Genomic DNA, 21,198 nt, shown 5'->3' with positions numbered 1-21,198 from the left:
GCTCTGGGGGGCTGACATCCAGCCCATCCTCACCGTCTCGGTCCTTCATCCCTCCCTACCCCAGTGGGCATCTTCTGCGAGCAGGGACACTGCGGGAGCAGGGACACTGCGGGAGCAGGGACACTGTGGGAGCAGGGACACTGCGGGAGCAGGGACACTGCGGGAGCAGGGACACCGCGGGAGCAGGGACACCGCGGGCTGTCTCACGTGCCCTTGGGGCCACAGGGCAGAGGCTGGCCATGGCCAGTGCACGGCCCAGCAGTGGGGCTGGGTAGCCCTGCGCTGGCTGCGTGGTTCCAGGGACAGCAGCAATGCCAGAGGGCTTTTCCCAGCCTGGACAAGGGTGCCGGCTGTCGCAGGGCACCGCGGGGCTCTGGGCACCGGCAGGGCTCTCTCTGGGCACCGGCAGGGCTCTCTCTGGGCAGGGCAGCCCGGGGCCGCTCCCGCGCTCCATCCACGGCACACGCGGGGGCTGGAACGGGAAATCGCTCTTTACTGCCTGCAGAGCTTGGTGATCGCTGAGCTCAAGGTGGCACGGTCTGCTGGCACCTCGCAGGGCTCGGGAAGAAATACAGGAGAGGCTCTGGAGGCGTAAGAGAGGGCTCCTCACGTGCGGGGGTTTGTGCCGTGGGCTCCCAGGCTGTGCTGGACTTTGTGCTCTTCGTGTGTGCATTAAACATCAGCTGAATTTGCTGGTTTGGGGCCGGGGGTGCTGAGTTACTGCCTGGCACAGGGCGTTTGCTCCTTTTTCCCTGCACTCTAGGAAGTCCCTTTGCTAGAGCCGCACGTCCCCTCTCCTCCCAGTTCTGCAGGAAGCTGTGACACGGTGACAGGGACACCATTCCTAAACCTTCCCAAACACCCAGAGGTGCCCTGGTGCCACCAGACCCCATCGATGACCAGCAGCCATGGGTCAGTACAGGCAGGAACACTTGCAATAAAACTGTCAAGATGCAGTGGTTGTTGTTTATTATTATTATTATTATTATTATTATTATTATTATTATTATTATTATTATTATCACCTCAGAGCCCCTTAGGGTGGTTACCTGAACAAGCTGTGAGCGGGACAAGCCTGGCTGGATGTACAGGAAGGGTCACTGAGGAAAGGTCCTGCTGGGTCCCCTCCCGCCAGGGCCACCCCTCCAGAGCGTGACAAGCCCAAAGGAAGCTCTCCAGCACACGCACAGGAGCTGAGCTGGCCCTGCACAATCGCTGCCTTTACAGGCTGGGAGGCAGCTGCTCCACCCCAGAAGGCGGGCCCAGAGCCAAGGCCATTTCCCAGGGTCCAAGGGGAGATGCTACCCCTCAGGTGCTGCCTCTGGCTCCTTCCCACATGCAGCAGTGGGCAATGGAAGCTCCTTGGTTCTGGCCGACCAAAGCCCGAGCCACGCTCTGATGGGCAATGGACCAAACTCACAGTCCCCACATTTCACCCAGCCAAAATGCATAAGTGCTGCTGCTCAAATGCATTGGGAATGCTCCAGGTCCCTGCTGGACATCAGGTTTGAGGGGGTTATTTAAGGGAAAAATCTGTGTTTTGCTGGTGAAGGCAGAAAGAACAGTTTTTGTCTCTTCTCCATAAATCTAAGTTCCACTTGCTCCCAAGTTGACCCAGTAATTGTAATTCTAAATTAAATGTAAATGTATTGGCTGCTGGTAAAGGTCATTCCACATAAAATGGCTATGTTTGCCTCTCCTTCAGATGCATGAATACTAAACATGTATAATTCACGGGATCATTAGCAGATAAAGATGTTTCCCACCTCTGCTCCCTAATCCTCACACAAACCCATTTTATACGTCAGTGGGCAAAAGAAAAACTGTTCACTCTTATTTAATGCTCATAGATCGGGCTGTCTGCTGTGAAAAAATGCAAGTGCTCAGCATTCATCAGGATCCAGCCCACTGGAAATGAAATCCATGTCTTAGAGGAGGCACAATGACCACAGGATGTCCTTTAGGGCTCTGTGCAATTGAATCTTTACTCTGCCAGATCATCACCTTGGCTTGAAAAGGGAGGACTTGGGTCAAGCTCTGTGAAACCTCCTCCAAACCTCCTCTCAGGGGAATTAGGGGATGCAGGTCTAATGAGGACCAAGGTAGAAAGCACTGATTATCTCTGGAGCTCCTTGGGCTGAGCTGGGTCACATTGTGCCTGCCCACGGAGCTCCTAAACCTGGGCAATAACAAGCAGGTGGAGCAGAGCTTCAAAGCTGATGAGGACTTCTCCACCACCAAGTGCTGAAGAAGGAAAACCATGAATCATCCCCTGGTGATGGCAGGAGGTGGCCAGGTAGTTTCCCTGTGCAGACTAAAGCAGTAATTCACAGCATCCTCAAGTCACTGAGCCTCTTGTTGTCTGAGAATGCCACAATTTCCTCAGCTGTGATCAGAATTGCTCAAGATTTAGAGTTTTCTCCACTCTTTGTTGACTGATTGCAAACAATCTGCCAAAATCTGCTGGAGCTGCCACACTCTGGAGGCAGAATGAGCAGTGGGTGTTCATGCCAATGGCACAGCTTTGCTCTCAAGGCCCTGCTGGTGGTTCCTGAGCCAGGTGAGGGTTTTGCAGCCACCCCCTACCCCCACCCCCATCTGCAGGAATTGCCCTCCATGGGAGGCTGAGTACCAGATCCACTGCCTGGCCCTGGCATAGGGATCAGGAGGGTCTGTCTCACCTGCAAGCAGCTGAGCCAGCTCTGTGCTCTCAGGGCAGCTGAGATTCACCCCTGGCAGTTTTGGGGTCCCCTCCTCCATCCCCACTGGATGCTCACTTCCGGAATGTTCTGCCCTGGAAAAGCACAGGTTTTGTGACAGCAGAGGTTGTCACTCAGCATCCCTGACGACAGCCCCAAACCACCCCGAATTTGGCTGCAGATGGACACAGGATAGATAAGCTCCAGCTGTTCCCTCTCATCGAGCCACTTTCCAAGGGAGCAGCAGGGGTTGGGATCTCAGCAGGGGTTGGGGTGCTCTGTGGGTTTGTGTCTTCACCATCACAGGAATTGTTCCTGGGGCCGAGCAGAGCTGTGGTGCCCACAGGTTTATTTATCAGCAGCCTTGAGCACAGTGCAGTAACACTGGGTAGAGTGGGAAGCCAGGTAGTAGCAGTGTGGAACCATGCAGGAGGTGAGGCTGGAGACTCAAACACCCCCAGCATGGGGCTGCAGTGCCCCAGAGATCAGTCAAGAGCCCAGGACACAGAGCTGGGATCATTCCACAGGGTTGAGGGTTTGGGCTTCAGGGGGCTCCCAGCTGTGGGCAGAGGGCTGGGGGCACACAGGGCTGGTGCACACAGGGAGCAGCAGGATTCAGTGCCCTGGAGGCTCTCCCTGAGCCACTGCTGCTCACCCAGGCCTGGCTGTGCCCATCCCAAGGGTGATGCAGGTCCTTCCTCTGCGCTCTGAGGAAAAGCCAAGCCTTGGTGACTCTCAGGATGACCGAGGTGCCCCTGGGTGCTGCTCAGAGGGGTGAGGTGCCTGCTGTGATGAGTGAGGGTTCCCTGGAGCAGTCACAGCACAGGTGGTGCAGTTCCTGGCCAGGGAGCTGCTCTCCCTGCCCTGGAAGCATCGCCCCAATGGCTCAGGGAGGCTGGCAGGACCTGGGCACGGCTCCCAGGGACTGCTGGGCTGCTCATGCCTCCTGTCCTTTAGCTGCCTGGGAGGTTTGCAGCAAGGAGAGAGCTGGCAGGCCCTTCCTGGAAGGTGCTCATTCATGCACTGACATGTTTATTTGCATACAGACATTTTAGGCTTTTTGTTGTTGGCTGACTTATTGTACGAGTTCTCAAAGCTGTGATATTGAATTATAAATTGAGACAGTGTATCCATGAAAGATTGCTCTTTGACTATAGGCAGCACTATCAAATATGACAGTCACAATAAATGCATGCTTTAAAGCCAAGCTAAATATGCTCTGCTATCCAAGATGTGCAAATCAAGCAAGTAGAAAAATAACCATAATATTTTTTTTTTTCCACAAACAAATCCCAAACCTTGGGTGATGATTTTGTTTAGCTTTATGTCTTGGCTCCTTGGCAAAATACTCAGGCAGCAGATAATGAAATGACCTACTTTTGCTGTCTTTGTTCATGACAACACATAAATTAAGAATTATGCCCTTTCAAATTAAACTTATCATTTTTGCAGAAATTACACTCTAATTTCTGCTGCAGGTTGGAGGTGAGGGAGAGCGAGATGGTTCAGCTTCGGTGGGGTTTCCCTGTGCTGTGCCCACTCCCAGGAGCAGCAGCTGAGCATTCCAGTGGTCCTGGGCTGGTCCTCACCACCAGCAGAGTGAGGGCTGTCCCCTCTCTGTCCCCGCTGCTCTCCCCCCCCCCCCAGGCCTGGCTGTCCCCTCTCCTGTCCCCGCCTGGGGGCTGAGCAGTGACACTCAGCTGAGGATTTAACCAACACCCCGGCTCTAACCTAAACGCTGCCTTGCAAGTTGCCACAATCGGGCGTCACTGGGAGGGAGCGCTCCCCTCCCGCTGCAGGGGAATTGTTTTCCTCCCCCCGCATGCCGTGTGCAGGGTGCTGCAATGCTTCCTGACTGGGTGACAGCAAAATAATGTTTGCCTTAATTGAATTTCAGATCGGGAGCGTGGGCTGCAGCCCGTGGGGCTGGCGGTGCTCTGGTCTCCTTTGGGGTGGGGAATCCGGGCTCCCCGCGAGGCTGGAGGTGATGCTGAGGGACGGAGGAATTCTTGTTCAAGTGAGTGGTGTGTGTCTGGCCATCCTTGCCTCCGGACCGGGCGGCTGGGTCACAGCAAGGTTGTTCAGCAGGGCTGTGTCATTTCCTGAGGCTGCCGGCGGCAGGAAGGATGGAGCGTGCCCGGGGGTGATGCTGGCCAGCCCCAGGTAGGTTGCGGAGCTGGGAGAACGTCTGTCCACCCCAAACACCTCAGATGGATTTAACAGTCTACAAAAGCCATTATGAAACCCAAGGATGTATTTCCACAAACAAGAGGCTGAATTTAGCATTTGGAGCTCTCCATTCCCAGGCCCTGCAGGTGCGGTACAACCCCTGTGCGGCAGTGGCAGTCCCTGTCCCAGCCGAGGTCCCCTCCACGAGCCCACCCAGGCCCCTTCCCAGAGGTGATTGCTGGGATCCAGAGGTGACAGCATTGCTGGGTCTTCATCCCTGGCAGAGCCCAGCAGGATGCAGGGGCAGGGTGCAGGGGATGTACAGTAACACAGCTTGTGAGATGATAGGCAGGGCACCCTAAACACATCCCTGAGCCCCTGCAGCCCCCTAACTCCACAGGCAGTGACTTCTCTCCCACAGAAGCTCCCTTCCAGCTTGCAAGTGCTGGGCGAGCTGCATTGCCCCTGGCAGGGTTCCGTGGGCTCCCTGCCCTGGCAGAGCTCTCCTGCAAGCTGTGAGGATGCTGCTGGCCTGCACTGAGGTCTGGATCTGCCTCAGAAGGGGGTTGTGCCTCAGATTCTGAGGCACTGGTGCAGCAGGAGCCCAAGAGGTGCTTACACAGCCTCTCCTTGTGCTCTCGTTCCCAGTGAGCTGCAGGTGAATTCCCAGAGCTCCCAACTCTGGCAGAAGGGTTTGAGGGTTAGAGGGTGATGGGCTGATTTGAGGATCAGAGGGTGATAGGCTGGGCTGCCCAAGCTCTCTGTGTGCAGGGGACGAGTGGTGTTGGGGAGCAGAAAAAGACCCACCACAGACCCAAGCCACACAGTATCCTGTGCTGATTCCCAAATGTGTCCATCACTGAGGGACTGAGTTTACTGCAGGAGTTTGGGGGTGCTGTGCCTGGCTCAGGCTCCTGCGCCATGTGGGCAGGTGGAGGCTTCATTCTTCTGGAGCAGGAGAGCAGAGCAGCCTCTGGGATGCTGCACGTGCAGCAGAGACCCCGGCCATGGGGTGGGTGAGCATGGCTGGTAGCAGTGATCCCACTCTGCTGGATGCTCTCTATCACCTCCTCAGCACTTTGCATCAGCCCCCTTGGTGCTGCCAGAGTTTTCCAGGCTGTCCTGCAGTGCTGGTCTGGGTCCAGTGGCCCTGAAGGTGGTGGCTCTGCTCCCTCTCCAGGCTGGCTCCTGTCTCCTGCTGGTTTTGAGCAGTGGCTGGCAGGAGCGCTTGTACTTCTTCCTTCCAGCCTGTTGTTTCCAGGTTCAGTGAGTAATTCCCAATGAGCTGTCATTTCTAAAATTAAATCCTTGGGATTATGAACAAGAGGGCTGAATTAATACTCCTGCAGTGTGTGCTGCGTTAACTCCCTCTGGGATGTCTCACCTGATGGCTGTGCCTCCCTTGCAGGCCTGGCCCTCCTGCCACTGGTCCCAGTGCTGCTGTGGCCAGCCAGAGCAGGATGGAGCTGCTTGGTGCAGACCTAGACCCAGCTGAGAGTGGATGTGCAGGCCACAGCTGCTCTCCATGCTGATCTCATCTTTGAAAATATCTTATTTAGGTCAGATTTCTTTTTTTTTCAGGCAGATGTTCTGCCAGTCTTTGTTTAATCTGAGCTGTCTAATTGGGGCCCCCAAATTGGGCTGAACATGCTGTTAGTCTCATTGAAGAGCTCTGGCCTCATGGGTTGGGTTTTTTCTTTTCCCTTTTTGCAGAGGATTGATTTTCCTGCCAGTGTGATTCCTCCTCACTGAAGTTCCCATCACTGCAAAGTTCAGGCTCCTCTTTGTTCTAATTATCGCTGTCTCCACACAAAGTGAAAGAGGCAAAGGCTCTGCTCTATTTTAGGTGTAACTGAGATGATAGTCCTGCACAGCTGGGAAGGCTGCAGGATGCTCCTGCTCAAAGGATCATCTTTCCTTGAGCAGGATCAAAGGAGCAGCCAGTCTTTGGGAGCACCTCAGGAAAGGCCATGTCTACCTGGCCAGGCTGTCCTCAGCAGGGAGCAGCATTGCTGTCCCCTGGCCAAGGCAGGAGCTTTCCCTCCCTTGTGGAGAAACTGGAATTTTTATCATCCCTGAATTGCCCCGTGGATGTTCCTTGTCCTCCCATGATAGGGGAGTAGATGCCCCATCCCTGGTGACATTAAAGGCCAGGTTGGATGGAACTCTGCTCAGCCTGGTCCGGTGAAATGTGTCCCTGCCCATGGCAGGGCAGCTGGACTGGATGAGCTTTAGAGGTCCCTTTTAATCCAAACCATTCTGTGATAGGAAAAGGAGCCCTCCCATGGGCTGCTCCAGGGTTGCTCTTCCCCAGGATGGAGAGTGGTGCTCCAGTAAGGAGACCTCCTAGTGCCTTTAATTATTCCTAATTCCTCAGGAAATTCCACAGAGAATTGGGGTTGTTTCTCCCACCAGTCTGTCACAATTCTGCTCGCCATCAGGACACCAGGTAGCAGGAGCAATGCCAGCCCAGCTGCCCTGGCTCCAGGTGAGGCCCTGCTGTGCCCTCCTGGGGCTGGCTGTGCCCAGCAGCAGCTGTGCACCTCTGCCTCTCCCACACCCACTGATAGCTCTGCCCAGGGATCCCACCAGCCCTAGAGGTGACATTCCTGGGGCAAAGGGCCTGGCAGCCATGAATGGGTATGGTGAGTGGCACTGGCACCGTGGGCATATCCTCGCCCCCAGAGGGACAGGATGTTGCTCTGGGGAAGGACAAAAACCAGGGCTGATACTGCAGCCAGCACAGCAGGCTGTGGGCAGCCCCTGCACCCCCAGGGAGCACCTCCTGGGGCTCATCCAGACCCTGAAGCTGCTCAGTGTGCTGCCATCCCTATTATATTGGCTCTTCTAGCCCATGCTGGGCAAGCTGCACATGGGACACGGGATAAAATCCATCCCTGTGTGATTACCTGGGATTTCCCCTCTCTAGCTGGCCTGAGCAGAGGGCTGTGTAATTCCAAGAGAAGCTGAGTTTGAATCAGGCAGCCATGAGCAGATGAAGTTACTGAGCCCCCTGAGCTCAGAGGCATTTCTCAAGTGAAGTGCTCTTTTACTGCTTAGATTACCTGTTGATGAAAAGGATATTTTTTCAGAAGGTTCCTCCTGACAAAATATTTGAAAGCGTTTTAAAATAGTTTGCATGGAAACATGGAAAAAATTCAGGCTGGAAGGAGCCGTGGGGATCATCTGTTGTGCCCCCCTGCCAAAAGCAAACTCAACCTGAGCTGCATCCAGCTTTGATTCTATACCTTATTTTTACATTTTTTAGTGTAAATCTGATGAAAAATTTCATCTTGGTGCAACCTTCAAAATCTCTGTCAAAACAGTTCAACTGAACTTCTGCTGAAAGTAGCTGAAAAGGTTGGCATGGAAAGAAACGTTTCCAAATGAAATGTTTACTGACCCCCTCTGGATCCTTTCAGTGCTTTTTATTTTTCTATCTGGTTTTGAGCAGGAAAATTTTGTAAGATCTGCAGATGTGGAGGTGGGAATGGACTGTGGCTGAGCCGGCTTCATTCTCCCTCCTACATGGGAGGCTTGGGCCGTGCCGAGCCCTTTTGGGAGCTCTGGCAGGGACTGCTTGGGCACAGTGGCACAAGTGGCCACAAATCCTGCAGATTTGTATCAGACATGGGCTTGATTAAAAATGAATGAATTTAAACCTTCTTGCTGTGTATGGTGAGGATGGGACTTCCAAAGGCAGAGAGACCAGTCTGTGAGTAGAAAGGACCTGTATTTTATTACTCTCATCCTGGTTTCTTTTCCCCCTTGTTACTAATCTCATTACGTTTAAGACTATAAATTTAGGTTGGCACAAATCTGTATTGCTAAAATATTTTACCTTGAGTTCTTGGAAGCTCTCTCCATCTGTGAGGATATTACTAAGTATTAATTAACCAGCTAATCCTATGCAGTGCTTGGAAAACATAAAACATGAAAAAGAAGCAAGTCCAAAGTGCAATTCCATTCTTCTCCAAGCAAACCTGTCTTTTTGCCGGGGAAGAAGGCTTTGGGGGCTCTTTTTGCTTTGAGAACAGCATTCAGCTTGCTTCAAGTATCTGCTCAAAGCTTCAAATCACTTTTTGAATCAGAAAGGGAGATGGAAGGATGGCCAGGACAGTGTGAGCATGTGTGGTATCCCAAGGGACAGCCACAGCAGCACATCCAGCAGGCAAAGGGATGAAGCAGAGCTGGGTCCTGTGCCCTGGCCCAGGGGCTCATTTTTGCCCCCTGATACTTGTGACAGTTTCTGGCTCCTTCTCTTGGTGTGCTGCAATCAAAAAGGTCACATTTAGCAACAAACCTGCTCCCCTGTCATCAGAGGCAGTGTCTCTGTGGCCCAGAGAAGCCCCTCTGAGGAGTGTTGGGTCCCAGATTAGGATGAGGATTCAGGTGTGGAGGAGGCTCCAGAGGGAGTGCAGGTAAATATGGGCTGGGTTTGTGTGGATGCCTGGCAGCCTCCCCTCGGCCTGGCACCAGCACTGTGTCCTCTGCCATGTCCTGAGGTCACTGGCATGTGTCTCAGGAATGTGGGGCAGGTGAATGTTAGGGAGAAAATGAGAAGTCTGGGGGTCCGGCTGAGCCTGGGGATGGAGCAGGGCTGGGGAAAGGGCTCGTGCAGCAGGAGCTGGGATTCTGTGGCTTGGTGTGCCAGACATTGTGCATCTGGCTGGGGATCAGAGGCATCCTGAAAAGTCATGGCAGGTTTATCCCTACGTCTCCTGGGTGGTTTGGAAAATCCTGCCTCTGGTGCTCACATTGTCACAGCCTCTGCAGAACCTTGGCTCTGTTTGCCTCCAGACAATGCCAAGTGAAATTATTATCTCCTAATATGATCTTGAGGTGCCAGGCTCGACATGAGCAGTTTCACCGGGTTCCCAGTGTGTATTCATAGCTGCTACTCTGGTCCCTCCTGTTTCTGTCTGCTCAGAGGAGCTGGGCATGCTGCTGTGGGCACGAGCAGGACCAGCACTGGTGCCCTGTACCCTTTCAGCCTCAGCTCTGGTTGTTTTGCTGCAGAGGAGCCTGTGCAAAGCCTTGTGTTGCTCAGAGTGGGGTATCTGAGCTCGTGGCTCCCCATGAATCCCTCTGCACACACAGCAGGTGCAGTGGCAGCCTGGAGCTGGGAGGTGGTGTGGGATGTGCATCTCTGTCACCACTGCAGAGAGCTGGCATGGCCTTGGCACAGCCCTGCAGCATGGATCTGCCTCCTGCTCCCACTCTGCCTGCTGTTTGCAAAAGCACCTCTGGCAAGCCATGCAGCAGGGATTTATGGGGTCGCTGGGCTGCACCCTGCAGGGAGGTGAAGTCAGGAACAAGGGCTGGACGGGCCATAGGAAGCTCACCCGCGAGGTGGGGGAGCTGGTGTCTCACGGAGGAAATGGTGCTGGAGAGAGCACAAAGCCAATGGGATTGTTCTGCATCCATCCCAACACTCCATCCTGGTAGCCAAGGGATTTTTAACACATTTCTCACAGCAGCACAACAGTGCTGTGCACCAGGAAGGGCAGCAGGTTCCCTTGGGTCGGGTCTGTCAGGAGCCTGTGGGCACGAGTGTCCCTTCCCTGCAATCCAAGGCCAGGGCTGTGTGTCCTGCCCACGCTTATCTCCTGTCCTGGAGGAGCTGTGGAGTGTCCTCTGTGTGCACCTTCCAGGCAATTCAGTGGCCAATTTTGCTGTGTTCAGTAGGGGTTAAGGAAAGTCAATCCATTTCCATGTGGCATTTTCCATTGGGGAAACAAATTCTGGAGCTGAGGGCGGATAAATCGCATTGGAGATTGTCCTGTCCATGGTGTGGACAGTTGCACTGTGTCCAGTCCTGTAGGGGAAGGCCTGTGGAAGCTGTCTGTGCCTCCAGAGCACAGCCATGGGCCATCCCTCTGAATCTCAGAATCCCAGAGTGGGTCAGGCTGAGGGACCACAGGGCTCCCCTGGTGCCACCTCCCTGCTCCAGCAGGGCCACCCCAGAGCTCAGGGCACAGCAGGGTGTGCTCACAGCTCTGCAATGTCCCCAGGCAGGGACACTCCACAGCCTCTGCACCATCTGCTCAGGGCTGGCACTGCCCAGGGCAGCAGTTCTGCCTCCCGGGCAGGGGCAGCTCCTGGGCTCAGGCCCTGCCCGTGGCTCTGGGGCCATTGCTGGGGCTGGAGCAGAGCCTGGGCCTGCTCTGACCTCTGCACACACGGACACACAGGGACAGACAGACAGCTACACCCAGGGACACACAGGGACAGACAGACAGCTACACCCAGGGACACACAGGGACAGACTGGGACACACAGGGACACACAGGGACACACAGGGACAGCCAGGGACACACAGGGACACACAGCTACACCCAGGGACAGGCAGGGACACCCAGGGACACCCAGGGCTGAGGGACATCTGCCCTTCAGAGGGGACTTTGTTCTGCTGCAGTCACAGCAGAGCTGCAAGTGCTGACACCATTCCTGACTTCAAATCAAACTCCCACACTCGCTCGTGCTTTCAGAGCTGTTTTTCTTCACTGTTTTCAACTCTGGAGAACTCTGAGTGTAAATTACGATGCAGAGGGTGATAAGCTGAGGTTAGGGACAGAGATGTGATGCAAAGTGTGGGGTTTTGTGGTCACCACAATGTACAGCAAGGCAGGACACCTGTCCCCAGCCTCACCCCACCTTCACAGCAGCCTCTCCCCAGGCAGTGCATCCTCCCCACCCCTGTGAGACCAGCACAGACAGTGGACAACTGCAGTGCCAGCAACTGGGTGTGCAGTTCCCCAGTGGCAGCAAAGCCTGCTCTCCATTGCAGGAACCCATTGTGGTGTCCCTGCCCATGGCAGGGGGTTGGAATGGGGTGATCTGTAAAGTGCCTTCCAACCCAAACCATTCTGTGTTTCTGTGAGATTCCTACAACAGCCTGTCTGCTTCAAATAGTGCTCTGTTAGGATTTGAAAAACCTGCACTGCTCTTTGAAAAACCCAGATCAAAAGAAATATGTTAAGAATCTCCAGCCAGGTGCAGCAGGGAGCAGGGAAGGTGCTGCTCAGCAGCACAAACCAGAGGGTTGTGATGCATGAGGTCAATTTTGGCCCTGGACACAGAAAGCAGAAAATCAAAGAGTGTGAGGAATTGAAAAGGGGATCTGAGGCCAAGTGTTACCCCTGTGCCAGGAGTTACAAAGCAAGGGATTGTTTCATACAGTGCTGTGTGAGGAGGGACTCGCTGCCTGAACAATGTTCCTAACCTTGCAGGGATCCAGGACCTTACTTTCCTCATGGTCTTGGAGCAAGGCTGGGTCCCCACAGTGGGACCAGCTTCTCTTCCTCTTCTCTCTGTCCTTCATGTTCAGACTTGGCAAGTGACATCTGCTGGAAATTCCTGACAGCTCAGGATAGTCCTGCTCTTCCTGCCTGGTGCTCAGCAGAGTCACTCCTGCCCACCGACAGGCAAGGTCAATCCCAGCAACAAATGTGCTGGGAAAGCTGCTGCTCTCAACCCTCACACTGGCTTTAGACAGCAAATAAATGAAGGAAGCAGACCTGGAGCCCCTGGAAAGAGCAGTATCCCCTTAGTGGCTCTTGGAGGACAAGCCTTTGGGGGTTATGGCTGCTGTCCCTGCCCAGCTGTGTGTCCTGGGGCCAAGGAGGGACCCCTGAGGGGACAGCAGTGGCCATGGCTGGGGTGGCTCCCACTGCTGGGAGCCTCGTGCTCAGTTTTGTTGTGAGTCAGGGCAGGTGCAGGACTGGTGTGAGTGCTCTGAGCTCCGTGCTGATCTGATGTGACGTGCCACATCTGTCCTGCTCACAGGGCAGGCATGGCCCCTGCTAGACAAGGTAGAACAGGACCTGCAAGTCCTCCTGGCACAGCCACCTAGCACCAGCTGGAGGTACTTTTGTTGCAGGGCTTGTGCCAGTTCTCTCTGAGATATCAACTGGAAACACTTTTTTTCTGCTCTAAATGCATAAGGATTTCTGCCAGTATTGTAATGTCACATGGAAATCTGCTTCTGCATACATACCTCTTATTACTGGAGTAGCCAATCCTAATGGGGACTTGCCCAAACCTCTCCATCTTGAAGGATCGGTGCAAAATTTGAATGTTTGCTTCCTTAAAGCCTATGAAGAAACCTATTTCACCTGTAGTTACTGGGGCAGGAGCACATCCCAGCCTTGAAAATCCCTTCTCAAAAGTAGCTGGGTAGCCCAGGCAAGGCATCTCCTCCCCACAGCAAGGCCTGCATCTCCTCACAGCCCTATGCTGTTTGGTCCTCAGCTCTGCTCTGACCTTGGTCTGTCTGTATCTCCTGGCTGAGCAATTCCAGCTCTGCCAGCCCAGTGCTGAGCAAACCAGGGAGGGTTCCCCATCCCGGGGCAGGTGCTGCCTGTTTGGCATCCCTGGGCTGAGACGTGTGACGTGGTTATGGGATCCCACCAAGGTGGGGTGGGCTGGGGCCCTGTGCAGCCTGATCTGATGGTGCCATCCCTGTCCCTGGCAGGGGGCTGGGACTGGGTGTGCTTTAAGGTGCCTTCCAGTCCAAACCATTCTGTGATCCCTGCTGGCAAATGGGAACAGAAAACTGGCACCTTACCCATGGCAAACCGTGGTGGTGGCAAAGCAGCATAACCAGCCCAAATGGGCCGTGGGCAGGGACTGCACTGCCTGCAGCAGGATGGGCCTGCAGGAGCTGCTTCTGCTGGCCCAGGCCTGGGGCTGGCTCCTGCCGCCCCTCAAACACTGCCCCAGCTCCCTGGGGTGAGACTAGGATTGAGCCTGTGCTGTCCACATTCCCTAAGGAGCTGCCTCAGATCAGTTTAAAGACACCTGTGAAGTCCTCACCCTGCTGCAGTCAAAGACTAAACTCCTGTTGCCTTCAAAGGCGGGATGGTTTCCCACTGAGCCTGTATCTCCCATCCCCTCCTCCTCAGATCCTGCTCCTGGACCTTTAGATGTCCTTCTCTTTTAACGCCACTTGATTTGTGCAGTCTGGAGCTATATTTGGGTTGGAATAAGCTGTGTTTGCCCCCTAACATAATTTGCTGAGCAATTTGGAGCTGGGTTTTGCATCACTTGTCAAGCGGCTGTGTCCCGTGGCGGTGCCGTGTTGGATGTGCTGTCTCGGGAGCTGCTCTTGAGCAGGAGTCTTTAAAGGCATCTGTGCCCTCTGGGCTTTTTTCTTCTTGGTTTTAGGTTTGGTCCAACTTGGAAAAAAATCAAAACAACATTTCACTCCCTGGAGGGGCATAAAGTTCTGCCCTGGCTCTGTGGGCTATGGGAGTCTGGGGGATCTGCTCCAAGGGCAGTCCTAACCCTGCCTGGTTTCCAGCTTAACTAATCAAAATCCCTGTGGATCTTCCCAGTTTTGACAAATCACTAATTCCTACCAGAAAACTGTTTAGCTCTGAATTTTCCTGACTCCTGGTAATGTATCTAGACTGTAAGAAACATCTAAGAAATGCTTTCTCCCTTCTTCCTTGGGTCACAAAGACAACTGTGTACGAGCCAGGGATGCTGGGCTGCCTCTGAGGAAGTACAGCTTGTTCCTCTGGCATGATTTTGAATTTACATAGTGTCCCTGAAATCAGAATCTCAAACATTATCCTTAATTATCATTAAGTTCTTCTCTGCTGCTTCATGCTTTCACTCAGCTTCACAAAATTCTGAAAATTCCAGCCTTTTCCCATCCCTCTGGCTTTAATTTGCAGCCCATCACAGCGCTGGTTAAGAGAATCAATCTCCAAGTTCATTACCTCCAGCTCTTTCCCAATATGCTCTCCTGTAGTTTGGATAGATTGTGGTGTTCTTCCTTCAGATCTTTATTTTTCTCTGCTGTGGCTGATTGAGACAAATTACTCCGGGTGAGGAACATGAGGCTGATGCTGCATCCTTGGCATGGAACATCCCAGTGCTGGCTCCAGCTGGTGCAGAGTGTCCCCAACAGAGAAAGGTTGGTCACTCAAGTGTCTGGGGGTGACATTCATTGGATCTCAGAATGCTTTGGGTTGGGTGGGACCTGAAACTCAACTTGTTCCAAGTCCTGCTATGTCAGGCACACCTTCCACTGTCCCAGACCACTCCAAGCCCCGTCCAGCCTGGCCTTGGGCACTGCCAGGGATCCAGGGGCAGCCACAGCTGCTCTGGGCACCCTGTGCCAGGGCCTGCCCACCCTCCCAGGGAACAATTCCTTCCCAATATCCCATCCATCCCTGCCCTCTGAGAGTGGAAGCCATTCCCTGTGTCCTGTCCTTCCATCCCCTGTCCCCAGTCCCTCTCCAGCTCTCCTTGGGGCCCCTTTAGGCACTGGCAGGGGCTCTGAGCCCTCCCTGGAGCCTTCTCTCCCCCAGTATCACAGAGTTTATTATTGCAGTTCCTTGAGGGAGTTGGTATTTGTTCAGTTGTGAGCCAGGGTGTGCCCAGGGTGGGTACAGGACTCTCCTCCCAGTTCCAGGTGTTCGTGGGGCTGCCATGGCCTCAGGCAACGGGAGAGATGCAATGCCAGGAAAACGGGGCACAGCTCCTCATTCCCTCTGCCCTTCAGAGCACCGCAAGGGCAGCCTGGTGCAGTACAGAGCTGTAGCTGCACGGCAAGAGGGGCTGTCTCTGACCAGTCCTCCCGCCTGGGGCGGGCCATAAATCACTCCCTGTAAAAGCGGAGGCTTTTCTTAGTGCCTCAGCATCCCCAGTGGGCATTAGTGCTACACGAGGCACTGCCTGCCCTCACACCAGCTCTTCAGTAACTCCAGGTGTCAGCTATTCAGAGGGGTTGTGTTTATTAAGGCTCAGACCAGCTGTTTGGGCACGACATTTGACTGTACCCGTCCCAGCCCCGGGAATCTCGTTGCTCCTCATGCCGCAGCAGCTTTGTCCTGCCCAGGAGCTGCCAGTGGGTCCTGGTGCTGCTGCCCTGTGGTATTGGTTGGGTTTTGCTGCTGACAGAGCCAGGCTCACTGCTGGAATCGTGCCTTTTTATCAGTCCTTTGCTTTGTCCTGGGGAGCAGGAGCACCTCATGTCCCCCAGTTGTGGCAGGAGGGTGAGGGATCAACCCATGGGTCACGTTCAACACCAATGAGAAGCTGTCCAAACCAAAAACAATTATTTCTTTAAGGTGCGTTTGCTGCACTGTGTTCCTCTGCTCCCGGCTGGGGGAGCAGGATCGACGGCGGCCAGCTCCGACACAGCCAGCACCGGGGGGCACTCTCCGGAGGCACTGCGGTGTCCAGAGGGTGCCTAGCTGGAATATTGAGAGGCAGCTGCGGCAAAGTGAAGAAAAGAGGGTCTCCGTCCGGGGGCAGAAACCCGATTTTATTGAACACCAGGGGGACCAGCCGACCGAGGACCCCGGGCAGCCAGCTACACGGGGTTATAAAGGGGGCGGAGAACAGGGGTGGAACTGGACCCAGCTCCAGTCGGGAGACAGGGGGTGGGGGGACACAAAGGAGTGACTGCTGGGGTAACAAATGCATTTGAACTGGGGGCAGGACCTCGGCTCCTAATCCAATCACTCGACGGGAACCGCAGAAGATTCTGGAACAACGGGAGGGGACGCTGAGTGATGGATGGGGGTCTGGGGAGGGGTTACAGTAATGAATTATCACAAATAAGGACAATTGGGGTGGAGATAAGGGGATTGGCATGAACTGATGGGGAGGGGAGAACCAGGGCAGAACCACGTAACAGGAGTGAACAGGGGTGAACACAACATACCAACTTTACATCATCTGCAATAAAATGACACACCACAACATGCGTTGGCCTTCCACTAGAAAAAGAAGGAAAAACGTTTTAAGGGCTTGAAACATGAAATCTCAAGTGAAGTATTTAACACCACCCCCTTATCCCTGTTCCCTTCAAGCAAAGTGAGCTTTCATAACCTTGTTTGGCCACAGTCCGGGTGGCCTTGAGGGCAGCAATAGCTGTCATTTTGGGGGTGGAAAGAGAAAAAATTAGCCAATATGTGCTGGAGAAATTGCTGCTGTTCTTCTTCTCAATGTCTGATCCCATTTCCCTGAGGACAAAGACCAGAACAAGGCAGAACAGGGGAAGGAGCAGAGTCCTTGCAGCATGGAAAGCCCCTGTTCCCACTCCTCACAGGGTGGCAGGAGCAGCAGCCTCTTCCCCTGGGGCTCCATACACCCAGGAAGGCTTTAGGAAACATTTGGGTATTGGGGCACAGCCCCCCAGGACAGGTCTCTGCTCTCGGTGTCCTCTCCTCTCTGCATCCATGGGGGACATCACTCCACAGTCTGCCTCTGCTGAAATGTCAAAATTCAGACAAACCAGTAATTTTTCTGCAGAGTGCAAAGTCCCAGTGGACCAACCACAAAACCTGCAGTAAAGGACACATCCTCCTGGCCCTCTTATTTGTGTCTGCAGTGTCCCTGGCTCTCATTAGTGGGGATTTATTCCTGCAGATCCAGCGGGATGCCTGCCGGGGCTGTGAGCAGCCCGTGCTGCCCCTGTCCTTTGCAGTGGCTCCATTGGCTCTGCCTGTCCCAGCACCCCAGCTGCCTCAGAGCTGGGCAAGAAATCAGAATTACAGCCCAATCCCTGTTTCCTATTTAATATGGATGCAGGAAAAGCAGGACAACAAACCACACTTACACAGTTGCTGCACTGAGTGTGACCCCACAGTGCCCACGGCCTCTCCTGCCCCGGCACTGCCATTTCCTGCTTTCCTGTGGGGTTATTTCCCTGCAGAGCAGCTTCGGACACCTGCAGGTCCTGTCCTGCGGGCACATCCATGGGATGACTCTCACAGGTGCCACGTGTCCAAGGTATTGCCGGCTGAGAGCCGGGCTGGCCGCGCCGGAGGCTCCCAGGTATTTGTTTGCTTTCCTCCATTCCTCCTGTTGACTTTGCAGGAGCAATATGTGCACGCAGGGACCTGCATACAGATGTCCCCGTGTGGCTGGCAGCTGAATCACGCCTCTCCTCCTATTTTTTCTTCAAACCCGGCCCCCGCTGACATTGAATTAAGGGCTTTTATTATCACTTGTGCAGGGATTTTTCTTTGCCCGTGCCTGTGCAGCCACGGCCAAGCGCTGCCATCCCAGCTGCCCCGCTATTAATAGCTGCTCTTACCTTTCATGTGTGAGGCCCAGCACTTTTATTGCGGCTCTTTGAATGCACTTCAGGTGTTTCCAGTTCTCCCAGCAATGTCTTATCCTCGTTGAAATTCTTCCTGCCTATTTTTACTTCTTTTTATCTCAAATCCTTTTTCTCCCCCCCAGAAATGATCCTGCCAGAGGATGATTTTGTTGATTGTACTGCTCTTGCATTTTAGTCTTCTCAAGGACTAATGAACTTTATTAGATTATAATGAACTTATTACTCAGTGCTGCTGACCCGCTTTTGAAAGAACTTGAATTATTATTTGGAACAAGCCTGTTGAGGGACTGGGGTTTTTTGGTTTTGGTTTTGGTTTGGTTTGTTTGTTTGTTTGTTTGTTTGTGTTTTTTGTGGTTTTTTTTGTTTTTTTTTTTGTTTTTTTTTGTTTTCATGCAGAGCAGTGTGGGTATATTAACTAATCAGAGGCACATATTTTTGCTTTACATTAATTATCTAAGATTCACATGAAATAGAATTGGTGTGCAATGATGAAGAGCCAGGGAGTGGGGTTCCCATCTCTTGCCTCCCTCCAGAGCATTATTCTCCATCCTGTCCTTAAGTCTCATCCTCTCCAGTTTCTGGGCTCCAGCTCCCACCCTCACACCCAAGGGATGCTCTAGATGAAAGCCCAGTGGATCTTGCACCCTCATGCTGGCTCTGAGAGTGATTTAATGTCCATTGGATTTGGGGTGTCCCCAGCTGAGCTTGAGGCTGGGTGGCTGAGTGTGGCTCTGGGGAAGGAGTAGTCAGTGGGTGGGAATGGATGGGCAGGAACATTGGGATGAATCTCCACGGAGAGCTCGGAGCTCTTCCAGGGCCTAAAGGGGCTCCAGGAGAGCTGGAGAGGGACTGGGGAACAAGGCATGGAGGGACAGGACACAGGGAATGGCTTCATACTGATACAGGGCAGGGATGGATGGGATATTGGGAATTAGGAATTGTTCCCTGGGAGGGTGGGCAGGCCCTGGCACAGGGTGCCCAGAGCAGCTGTGGCTGCCCCTGGATCCCTGGCAGTGTCCAAGGCCAGGCTGGACACTGGGGCTTGGAGCAGCCTGGGACAGTGGAAGGTGTCCCTGCCCTTGGCAGGGGTGGAATGAGATGGGCTTTAAGGTTCCTTTCCACCCAAACCATTCTGTGATAAACTCAGGGCTGCCACTTGGTGACTTCCAGCAATGCCACATCCATCAGTGGCAGTGGCTGTTACATCCCTCATACTGAGAGCTGGAGCAGGAGCTCCCAGAGCTGCAGCTTTCCACCTTTCTGTGGAGTGGATCTGTTGAGCACCTTTTCCTCCCTCCCAACCCTCTTCTCTTGCTTGTTGGGCTTTGGTTCCAAATTTCCCCTGGTGCCGTGGAGCCCCTTGCTGTGACTCGTCACCAGCCCTGCCGGTGGCCGGGGTGGGGGCAGCGTTTCCTCCTCAGCCCTGCTGGAGCTCCGGGAAGGTTCCTGAGCGCGGGGGGTGTGTGCAGGGAATGGATGAGTCAGGCGTTGGCAGGGCACCGGTTCACTGCAAATCAATTTTCACCTGCCTGCAGCCTGTGCTGCCGGCTCAGAGGAGAAGAGGGAGCGTGCAGGGGAGACAGGGCTGAGGGCAGAGCCTCCCTACACCAGCCAGCACCCAGGACTGGGCTGCAGCCTGCATGGGGAGGCAGGAAAGGGGAACAGCCAGAGATGGGGAGGGAGAGAGGGAAGAGAGGTGCTGCCATGAATCCCCAGCCACTGAGCTACAGAAGAAAAGCATGGCCAGCAAAGAACAAGTGCTCCTTACTGCATCACATCAGGGCGAGATCCCATGTGAGAGGCAGGAAAGGTGCCCAAAATGTGCCCTCTCTGGAGGACTTGGCTGGTGGGTGACAGCTGAGATTGCTTGATGTCCCCCAGGAGCCCACGGGTGGCCCCAAAAATGTCACTGAGTGAGGGTACTGCCCCAGAAGGGGGCTGTGGGACACCCACCTGCTGCACAGCATCTCCATGGAAGCACCTTCTCACCCCATGGCATTGACATCTTTGGGGCTGGGGACAGCATCCGTGGGACACTGGGGATGTGTGGGCAAGCAGGGGATGAGAGATGCTGCCAGGAGCAGGGCACACCTGCAACCCTTCCCTCCCTTTCCCCTGCAGTGGTACCCAAACCCTGAGCCTTGTCCTGTGCACAAAGCCACCCCTTTCTGGGAAAGCAGCAAAGGCTGCAGTGGAGTGGCACAGCCCATGGGACACGTGGGACATGTGGACACATAGGGCAAGGCCAGCTGGAGCCCAGCAGTGTGGAAAGAAGCATCAATCACCCTGACTTTGGGATTCAGGTGTTCTTGGGATGAGCACAGGTTCATGGCATCTCTGCCTCCCCCCACGAATGTGGTACCCCACCTGCTCTGGCTGCAGGAGCAGTTCTCTCCCAGAAGTGCCCCCATGTTGTGCTGGGAGTGGTTTCCCCTGCTGCTCCCTGGGAGATGCAGAGCTGTGACATGGGGTGGGCACAGGGCTGACTGTGGGGTCACAGCAGCGAGGATGAAGTCCCGAGCTCTTGGCAGACAGGAGCTGCTGTAGGGCAGTGGTGACAGGAGATCCTTGTGCTGTATGGGGAGACAGCCCCCACAAACCTGCCCTGTCCCAGTCTGTGTTGGGGCCAGGGTGGACACCAGGCTGCTCTGGGTGGGGTCCACTGTGACCCTTCACTGCCTCAGACCCTTTGAGCTGAGATGCCTTCACTGACCAATTCCAAGGCACAACAAGACACTCTGTGACTATTTTCTTCCCCTCTAGCAAGCTTTGCTGGGGACCCCACTGAGTTTGGGGGTCATAAATTCAAGAAATGAGATTTTTGTTTTTCACTTAGCTGCTAAAGTAAGAACAAGATGATCAAAAAGCCCCCTGTGGGCACCAGCTGAGAACTGTCGGGAGGATCTCACCCTCCCCTTGGGAAAGACAACTCAGGACATTGCAGTGTTGCCCTGGCAGGATGTTTTTGGGAACTGCAGGGGTAAAACACTTGTGAGGAGTATGAGCAGAGTCCCGGGCAGTGTCTGTGCCCGCAGCAGCCCTGAGCTGGTCCCTGGGCTGCCGGGTTTGGATCAGCCAAGGCACGATGCAATAAACAGCTCTGGCAATCCCTGACAGCACTGCACAGATAACAGTGACCTTTTCTTCTGCAATTATCTCTTCTCATAAAAACTGCATGCTGACTTTAATAAAACAGAGAAGGGAACTGATGGTTTCATATATGCTGCCATGCAGGAGCCCAAT

This window comes from Motacilla alba, chromosome 13 (assembly GCF_015832195.1).
Source record: "Motacilla alba alba isolate MOTALB_02 chromosome 13, Motacilla_alba_V1.0_pri, whole genome shotgun sequence".
Taxonomy (NCBI): Eukaryota; Metazoa; Chordata; class Aves; order Passeriformes; family Motacillidae; genus Motacilla; species Motacilla alba.
The sequence above is the reverse complement of the archived record's forward strand: the minus strand, read 5'-3'. Positions refer to the sequence as shown.